Source organism: Zea mays, chromosome 9 (genome assembly GCF_902167145.1).
Source record: "Zea mays cultivar B73 chromosome 9, Zm-B73-REFERENCE-NAM-5.0, whole genome shotgun sequence".
In the NCBI taxonomy this organism is placed as follows: Eukaryota; Viridiplantae; Streptophyta; class Magnoliopsida; order Poales; family Poaceae; genus Zea; species Zea mays.
Window position 1 is genome coordinate 11822513 of NC_050104.1, and position 10564 is coordinate 11833076.

Genomic DNA, 10564 nt, shown 5'->3' on the forward strand with positions numbered 1-10564 from the left:
TGGTTTGGTGCTGCGTTGGGCTGAACCCTTCAGGAGGGTTGTTGGATGCTGCACCAGATTGGCCCTGCACAGAGAAGAGATTGCATCTGTTATACTAGATGCATTACCAACATCTAACTACAATTTTGATACTCATAGGAGTATGGAACATAGCAGGGTCAACTGCAGGGAACAATGGAGGTGGCGGAGCGAAACCCTGTGCCACGCTAAGGCTCTGCATGTACTGGAACATATCTGACATCCTCTGATCAGTCGCTGCCCGCTCCGCCATTATCCTCGCCTCCATCTCTTGATGTTCCCTCCTCTCTTCTTCTAGTTGGGTCTGTAATATTACAAGCCAACGTTATAGTAACTCAAAGAGAAGGTATATAACTGAAGGAAGGACGAGTTACAGAAGCACTAACCTCGAGTTGTTGTATGCGATGCTGTGAGCTGTCGTGCTGAGGTCGTATAGCTGGAATCGAGCCGTGCTCCTTGCTCTCACCTGAGACAGAGTGGGAGTGGAGGACGAGTCGATTGCTCCGTTGGCAATCCAGTACCGCCCATGTCTCTTGCCTCCTCCGACCCTCATGAGCACATCGGGGTCGATCGGCTCGGTGCTTGGAACATAGTCTGGGCCATGGACCTCCTGTGCCATGGCGGTGTAGTCAGGAAGGCGGCTGTAGACGGCGAGGTTGGTGTAGGCCTCGAGCCCGTCATCCGGGTTGTAGGTGACATCGGACGTCGCCTTACCCTTATGGGCCATAGCATAGGCCGAGAAGGTGGAGCAAGGCCGGCCACCATGTGACGTCGACTGCAATAAAACCAACGAGATAGTTAGAAATAATATCTAATCCAGTGCTATATACCTAAATAAAAAAAGAGGGCATACCCATGCTTCTGCATATTGGCCCAGGCTCCGACTGCCTTGGTGGTGGGAGGGACCTTGCATCATCATACGCCGTTCCCGGCTAGCGTTGTGCGCCTCGTCCCACTCAGCCGAACACCACCTATCCACCATCTGTTCCCAGCATAGAGGATGTGTGGCGCACCAATGTGGAATCACCTACAAAGTAAACACGTAAAGTGCATATCAGAAGATAAAATAAAATTCATGCATGGAGTACTGGTACCAAACATGCATGACTTTACCTGCAGGTACTAGTCCCTGGTCAACGACATGGTTCAGGCTTGAGTTTTGGTCACCCTCTCCCCAAGGACGGAGCCGTGGTAGGTGACGATGGCCTGGATTCAGGCCTCATAGTGCATGTCCATGACGAGCTTCTTACAGCTCGTGGTGGCCACCACATCCGCCCTAGCCTTGTATCCAGCCTCGCATTTGAAGAAATCCTGCATACAAAAATGATGTATCCATACATTATTTCTAGAATTTGCAACGAATGCGACATATTTTACATTATACTAAGACTTACCCATAGCTCTTGCTTCACCCGCTCTGCCTTGTTATTGAATTCCCGGTCGTCCCGGTCTACTGCATCGGGGGCGACGGTGTAGTGGTCGAAGGTGAAGGCTGGGCCCGTCACTCCGGCGTACTCCACCAGTCCAGGGAAGTGTTCCCTCCACAGCAGGCCGAGGATGGCATTGGGGGGGGGCGACGATGACCCCCAGCATAATCCACAATCGTCCAAGACCTGTCCAAGTGATAAATAAAAAGTATTAGTTTATATTATGATTTTGAACACATAATATGAACAAGAATGAAGAACATAAAGTTACATACCTCTCCCCATTCGGCCGAATCAGCGATCGCCTGTCCCGAAGTATGGGACGCTGAGGGAGACTCGCGGGGCCTCGCAGGTAGATGCTCCTCGAACTTGAGCTGCCAGAACCTGAGGCATCCTGCTGCTGGTCGTCGTCATCCTGAGGCGCCGCCTGCTGCTGGACAAGGTCGTCGTGCTGCGCCGCCTGCTCTGCCTCATCCGCCGTCCTACTCTTCCTCCCCCTCCTCCTCAGCCAATTACCGCCGACCATATTTGTCCATAATTCTGCAATTAAGAGTAAACAAATAAGCACATATAAAAAGATGTATTTAAAAACAGGTGCGAAATAAAAAGTCATATAGCATTACATCGATTAAAAATAATCTTCATATGTGTCGGGGTTAGCCGGATCATAACTCTCATCATCACTATCAACCATTTCAATCTCAACACCATCGGAAGATGCAAGTTCGTCATTAATGTCATTGCCTTCAAGGATTACTAAGTCATTATCATTTTGCACCTCATCATCCTCCTCATCAACAACCATTTCAATATCTACGTCCATTCCGATAGCTTCGGTTAAGTCTATCTCAAATCGCCCTTCTAGCCCATCTTCTTGGAAGAACTCTCCATCATATGTGTCCGGGTCTAAGTTGTAATCTTCATCATTAGGAACAGGTAACCTCCCGTGCGGCGATACCTTATACACAACATCCCAACCCTTAAGATGTTCTTTCGTTTGGCACGCATATGGGAGATAATACACTTGTGTGGCCTATTGGGCCACGATATAGACATCGTCTCCTGCTAAGCTGGAACCTTGTCGAATTTCGACTATCCCAAGATTAGAATGTGTCCATCTCGTCACTTGAGGGTCAAACCAATGACATTTGAATATCACTGGAGTAAGAGGTTTGGAACCATAAAAATTGAGCTCATATATTTCTTCGATTCGTCCAAAATAATCGACATTGTCAAGGCCAGGCATAAAGACTCCAGAACACGTTGTTTTCCGATTGGGTCGACTTTTGTCGTAGTTTGTTGTGCGAAAATGGTATCCATTGACGTCATACCCAGAATATTTCTTGACCCTATAAGCAAAGTCGTTGGCTACTTGTCTCAACTCGGCACTCATAGATGGATCTCTTTGGCCCTGCAAGTATTCGCAAGTTAAAAGACGCTAAATTGAGTTCAAAGACGTATCTCTTTTACAAACTAAGCATGTACCTTACGTTTGAACCAGGAAATGAAATCGGGCAACCCATTTCTCGCACCCTTTCTAAGAAGAGTGTCATATTCCTGTGGAGTGGGGTCCCTTGATCGATGCCAGAATTCATGAAGGAATTGTTCCATGTATGGCGTCACCTCTTCAAGGTTGGTCAATACATATAGCATGATATGCCGCCACTCTTCATGTGTCAGGGTCTTGGTGGTCGAGCCACTTGCGCTTCCGAGTTGGCCTCGAAATATGCTAAGGTTCGATTCAATGTCGCCATCATTGTAACGAGGGGGTGGATTATGCACGCTCGGCAGTTTGTCACCATAATAAGTTGTTGTGAAGTTTGAGACCTCCTCTAGAATGTATGCCTCTACAATGGAAGCCTCAATTTTGCATTTATTTCTACATTTCTTTCGAATAGTCTTTAGACATCTCTCGATTGGATAGCACCAACGTCCCTGCACGGGGCCCCCCATTCGTGCCTCATAGGGGAGATGAAGAATCAAATGCTGCATTGGATTGAAGAAGCCGGGTGGAAATATCTTCTCAAGCTTACACAGTAACACGGGTGCCAATCTTTCCAAATCTACAACCACGGTCCGAGATAACTCTTTTGCACAAAGCTGACGGAAGAAATAACTCAATTCTGAAAGCGCTAGCCAGACATGCTCAGGGACATAGCCTCGTACCATCGCAGGAAGAATCCGTTCAATCCATATGTGGAAGTCATGACTCTTCATCCCTAAGACTTGCATAGTAGATAAGTTCACCCCCCTACTCAGGTTAGTTGCATACCCATCAGGGAACATCAACATCTTGATCCACTGAAGTACTTCCTTCCTCTGGGCCCTGCTTAGGACGAAATCGGCCTTAGGTCTTCTCCACGTCTTTCCGCCACTTGGCGGCTTCATCTCTAGGTTTGGTCTATCACATAACGCTGCCAGATCCACTCTTGCCTTCACGTTATCCTTTGACTTATCAGGAATGTCCATAATTGTTGCCCACAGTGCCTCGGCAACATTCTTTTCAGTGTGCATCATGTCAATGTTTTGTGGAAGGAGCAGGTCGTCATAATAGGGGAGCCAAGTCAAGCCAGACTTATGTGTCCACATATGTTGCTCACCATATCCCACAAAACCACCTTCTGTATTGGCCACGAGCCCATCTATCTGTTGACGAATTTCGGCACCAGTCATCATTGCAGGTGGGCGGTCTGTCACTACGACACCTTTCGTAAAGTTCTTGATGTCTAGGCGGAATGGATGGTCAGCAGGGAGAAATTGTCGATGTTTATCGAAGGACGAATATTTGCCACCCTTTTTCAACCAAATGAACCTGAGAGCTTCCTTGCAAACTGGGATGGGAACTTACCGTGAACACACCAGGCACAGAATAGCCCATACGCCGTGTTGGAACTTTCTCTCCTGAGCAAGTTGATCCAACGGGGGAGTGAGAGCAACGTAAACAAGGTTTCAATTCGAGATGGCAAAAGCTCTATTAATCTAGCCTCTCAAGGGCACTTTGCGGGGGTATTTATAGGTATCTGAGTGCCCAGCATCCTGAGTTAAGGACGCATGTGCCCTCAAGCGCCTAGGTTATCCTCGGAATATTCCCATAAAGCAGGGTTATAGACTGTAATTACAGGGAGACCTTTACAAATTAGGCCCGTAATGCGCAGCGGCCACGCAGGGCCTGTTACAATGGGCCGGATCACACGTGGGCTTCCATGTTGGACGAGGCCGCGAGATGGGAAGACCTCGTCACAGGCCTTCGTCCGGCGACGCGTGGGACGAAGGGTAAGTCTGCCAGTCGTCTTGTCTCCGTTGGTGCAGCGAGGCTGGTGAAGGCATCGAGCGAAGGGTGGCGTCTTCGCCTTCGCCCCAACATTTGCCCTCCGAGGGACCAGTTCGACTAAGTCATCTGGTGCCGAAGGCGTCGCTAGATGGTGGAGACGCTGCCCTCGCTCAAAGTGGTTCCGCGGGGGTTTTTGACATGACCGTTGATTGACGCCGCACTGTTGGATTGCGGGTTTTCCGAAGCGTCGTGCCCTGTGTATATAAAGGGGGCGAAGGCGGCGCAGATTGAAATTTACCTTTCTGCGCGCCGCGAAAACCCTAGCCTCACTTTCAAACTGCTCGGTTGCTCGTCTGCCCTCCTTGCTCCTGTTCATCAGAGAACTGGCCCGCGTGAAGCAGACCGCACGCCGCCGTCGACGGTACGTAGCCATGCCGTCTTCCTCCTCGTCTGCTGCAACCACGCCAACAGCCGGGGCGTCTTCTAAAGATCTCTCGGGCACTGTGGCGGCGGCGGAGTTGCGACCGGGTGATACAGTGGAATTCGATGTTTCGCGGATGTCGTTGGCCCACGTGCAAGATATGCAACGGTTGGGGTATTTTGGCAGCGGGGTTGGTCGGGTCCCGGGGGCGGAGGAGGTCCCCGAGCCCGAGGGCGAATTGGTTGTTTTTGAGGTGTTTTTCATCGCCGGACTTCGCCTGTCGGCGCATCGTTTTGTGTCAGAGGTTTTGCAGAAGTTCGAAGTCCAGGTTCATCAGTTGACACCAAACGCCGTGGTGGCGTTGGCGAAGTATGTATGGGCAACGACGTCATATGGTGGCCAGCCTTCGGTGGAGGTCTTCGCCAAGCAATACTGTCTGCACTGGCAGAAGAGAAAAATTGGACAGAAGATTGCGCAATTTGGATCGTGCACTTTCACGCCGAAGTCCGGGTAGACTTCGATGGAATTTGTGGAGCTGGTCCCCTGTGCCCGGAATAAGTGGGGCAACTAGTGGGACTACTGGTTTTATGTTTCGGAGGCTGAAGTCGAAGATCACCCAGGGCTCCCTGCCGCCATTATGTGTTCGCATTATTATGTGGCGTACCCATCGTTTGAAGTGGCGGAGGATGATGAAAATGAGAGGGCCCTTCGGATTGCTGTCCACACGAGTAGTGGGCGCGATCTAGTTGAGGAATTCATAGGGTATGGGGTGTGGCCTTTGGCGCATGGATGGGCGCTGGGCGAAGTATGCCCTCGCGAGATGCCCTTTCTAGGTGGACGGAAGGTGTGAAGTCCGCGTTTTGCTTTGGATTTGCGAGGGCGGAATCCTACCGCGGTTGTGCGTGAGGCAGAGGATGGGGCAGTGAGAATTGTTGGGCGCTATGTGCCGAAGACGGAGGCCCAGCGGAGTTGGGATATACGTGGATCCAACGACCGCCTGAATAGGGTCTTCGAGTTGAATTGTTTGCCGTATGGCGGTTACCCTGGGGAGGATGTCGTCGATCGCCGCGGGAAAAAACCAGCGGCTGTGACTGAGGATGACCCCGCGCCGGAGGCCGCCCCAGCCACTAAAAAGAGGAAGCTAGGTACTGCGGTGGGAGAACTGGGAGTCTCCGATAGTTTTGCTATGGAGTTAATGGGAACATGCGCGGCCCCCGGGGGAAGGATGTCTTCACCCGAACTCCGGGAGTCTTCGGCGCGGATGCTGGAGGTTACCGAGGGTCGATGGCCCAAGGACGTTCCTATCCCCCGCGCGACCGGCGAAGACTTTTTTACGTCTCGCATGGCTCGTGACTTGAGAGTGTTTCCTTACGGACGAAATATTGCTGCTATTGTGTCGGCAGTGATGAACAAGGATCGCCAGGAAGCTGCGCAGAAGCGCCGGGCGGTCATCAGGCTCCCCGAAGCTAGGCCGAAGAGGGCGCGGGGGACTGCGAAGGCTACCGTCCCCGGCGGTAGCCAGCCGACGCTGGCGGCGAAGCCGGCCGCCCCTGGGTCCAGCAAGGTGCCGGAGAGCGTGAAGGCGGCCGGCGTCGGCGGAACCAAGTCTGCCCCGGACGGAGCTGCGAAGGTCCGGGAATTGCCTTCGCCGGGGAAACGCGTTGTCGACTTCGGCACAAATATTAGCGTGGACGACTATCTCGTTGGTAAGCATTTTTTTGACTCGTGATACGTTGCAGGATCGGGCGAGGGGCAACTTGTTGTTGTTCCGCCTGCGGTGGCGACCACGGCGTCTGACGCGGTGCTTGGGGTGAAGAGTAGCACTTTCAGCGCTGGCGGCGAGATTTCGGCGGTCACTGCCGTCAAGGACGAAGCGGGCACTGTGTCCCGCCGGCTGAGGGAGGCGTCGTAGCAGCTGAGTCAAGTAAGTTGAGCTGGACTTCGGTGTTTACCACTTTCATGGGGATTGTGGTTTCATGTGTGTCTGTTAGGCGACCGACTTCGCCGACCGCGTGGTGTCGGGGGCCCTTACTGCAGATGTGTCTGCCGAAGTCGAGAGACTTCGGGCGCAGCATGCTGACACCGTCCGGGAAAAGTCGGCTGTGGATAGCAAGTGCCGCAAGCTGGCGGAGAAGGTGGCCGCCCTGGAGGGCGAGAGGACGGACCTCCGGCGCCAGCTGGTGGAGGAGAGGAGGGAGACCAACCAGACCATCGCCAAGGCGCAGGCGGAGGCCAAATTAGCGCGGGTGGAGGGGAGTCTCGCCAGCCAGCGCGCCGAGGAATGGGACGTGCGGTTCAACGCTTTGCAGGCCCGCATGGAGAGGGCCGAGGCCTCTACACGCTCGGAAGTTGAGCGGACGCGCAAACAGCTCGTGGACTCATACCGCGAGCTGGGTGCGCGGACTGCTGACTTCGAGGTGCCCGATCAAGAGGCGGGCATTCGCTTCCTCGAGTGGCTGCAAGAGGAATTGTTGGCGCTGCCGACCATCGTGGAGGGATTCATGTCCTTTGCCTCCCTCGTCACCTGCGAAGGGGCTATGAACGCGCTGTCCCGCGAGGGATGCAGTCACTATGAGGTCTTCGACCAATCCAATGAAGACTTTGGGCGCGAGATTTTTAAGGTCAAAGACCCTGTGGTGAAGGACTCTGCTGGGGCCGTCTTCGACCGGATGTGGGGCCCCTACGGTCGGGAGGTGGTTAGGGAGCGGTCTGACCGGGGGAGGGATCAGGTAAAGTTTGTCTTTTGTTTAGTGTCGTTGAATGTGGGTATACGTGGTCTTGCTGAATCGGTGTGCTGTGTTGTAGATGGCGCGTGCCGAGGACGTGGAAGACTTCGGACCCCTGAACAGCGCGCAGCCCGAAGCGGAGGCCAACCCGGTGGTGGCCGAGGCTGAGGTCGACCCGGCACCGCCCCCGGAAACCGGTGAAGGCTCCCTCGCTGCCCCTGCGTCTACTGTGTCCGGTGGAGGTCATCGCCAGCCACTGTGCCGATGGTGGAGGATCCCATGAAGGCGGCGACGGAGCTGGCAGCGGAGGATCCCCCGAAGGCGGCGACGGAGCCGGCAGCGAAGGATCCCATGGCGGCGGCTGGGTCTTCGCAGGTGGCTTAGTGGGTGTGGGGTAGTTAGAGAATTTTGTCTATGTTACTGAACCTTGGTTGCTGCATAGGTTCAGGATTTTGGGCCTGCGCACGCAACCGCTACTGCTAATTTTGTGGCGGCTTCGACCGTGGTCGCTGGAAATGAATCGGATGAGTCTACGTCTAAGTTTTCTGATTTTGATGACTCTGGGAGTTCGGTTGAGTTGACGGAAGAGTCTTTGGATGAGGACTTGGATTACTTTGCGGCCTTGGATGTGGCTGCGGTGGAGGCTTCTCCGCGTGTTACGGATGCTGAAGTTTTGCGTGGTCCGAGTGCTGGGCGTAGGCGGCGAAGGGCGGTGGCGAAGCGTAGAGTGAGTGAAGTGGATGGCGGTCGGCTTCGCGTGGGCAGGGCTGGCAAGCGGGAATTGTTGTCCTCGCCGGTTGGGGCGAGTATAGGTGAGGGGGAATTGCGAAGTCTTTTTGAGGGTGAGGAGCTTAGGATAATGCTATTTAACTATAGGGAGATGGGAATCATTCCGAAGGTTGAACTAATGTAAGGTGTGATGCCCTAGATGTACGTGTGTAACTATAGTTTGTATGATGAGGCTGTGCGCCTTCGCGCATCCGGCTATGTCCATAGGGGCATTGCGCACTTGGTCTAGCACATTTATTATGTCGGTCCGGCTGTGCCTGTAGTCGGTCTTTGCGCGGACAGTTTCCTAGTGTAGACTTTTGCACGGATGTAATGCGCCTGCGATTTTGCGCGCTTGTTGAGCTAGTCCGGCTGCACCCCTAGGCGACTTTTGCACGGATAGTCTTTTGAGGAAGACTTCGGTTTTGCGCACTTGTTGTGCTAGTCTGGCTGCACCCTTAGGCGGCTTTTGCACGGATAGTCTTTTGAGGAAGACCTCGATTTTGCGCACTTGTTGTGCTAGTCCGGCTGCACCCTTAGGCGACTTTTGCACGAATAGTCTTTTGAGGAAGACTTCGATTTTGCGCACTTATTGTGCTAGTCCGGCTGCACCCTTAGGCGGCTTTTGCACGGATAGTCTTTTGAGGAAGACCTCGATTTTGCGCACTTGTTGTGCTAGTCCGGCTGCACCCTTAGGCGACATTTGCACGGAGTGTTGCACGCGAGGGTAGCTAGCACTGCCCCTCGCGGTGACTTTGTATTGGTCGAATGTCGAAGACCGTCGATGCGGTCTTTTTTTGACGTAGATTTTTGCGGAGGATTTTTCGCTTGTATATTACATGGCTCCGCCTCGTTAAAAACCTCACCCCCCGGGAGGAAAAGAGTGCGGGCTAGAATAAAATTGTTTTGCGAATTACAAGGGCGAGCTAGCCCTGAGGAGTCAAACAAAAAATTTGCGGAGATTATCAATGTTCCAAGAATGCTCCAAGTCCTTGCCGGATGGCGTTGTGAGCCTGTACGCGCTGGGGGACGCCTTCGTCTTGACGATGAAAGGGCCCTCCCACTTGGGCTCCAGCTTGCCCCGAGACTCTGTCCGAGCTGTCCGGACGAGTACGAGGTCTCCTTCGCTGAATTCCCTCGGGATGACTGTGTGGTCGCGCCATGCTTTTGTTTGGGCTTGGTATTTGTTTAGAGCCTGTAGGGCGAAGACGCGGTCTCCGTCGATGAGGTCCTTCGAAGTGGGCTCGTCCACGTCGGGGACGGCTGACGGGACTGTCCGTGGTGACCCATGTTTTATTTCTTGCGGGGTCATGGCCTCCGATCCATATAGAAGGCGGAAAGGGGTGAACCCAGTCGCCCTGCACTCAGTCGTGTTTAATGCCCAGACCGCTTCAGGTAACAAATCGGCCCACTTGCCCTTTTTATCGTCGAGGAGCATCTTCTTGATAGCTGTGAAAATTTTGCCATTTGCGCGTTCCACAACTCCGTTGGATTGCGGGTGGTATACTGAGGCGAAGGCAAGCTTGGTGCCAATGGAGAGGCAGAAATCCTTGAAGTCTTGGCTGTCAAATTGCTTGCCATTGTCAACTGTGAGTTCGGACGGGACTCCGAAGCGGCAAACAATGTTTTGCCAGAAGAATTTCTGGGCAGTCTTCGATGTTATTGTGGATACAGCCCTCGCCTCGATCCATTTGGTAAAATACTCGACAGCGACGAAGGTGAACTTGAGGTTCCCCTGGGCCGTGGGTAGGGGCCCGACAATGTCCAGGCCCCAGTGCTGAAGAGGCCATGTGTGGGCGATTAGCTTTGTGAATTGCGAAGGGCTTCCCGAGCGTGGAGAAAATTTCTGGCAGGCTTCGCAGGACCTTGTGACCCGATTTGCGGCGCAGATCATGGCGGGCCAGTAGAAACCTTGACGAATTACTTTTGCGAC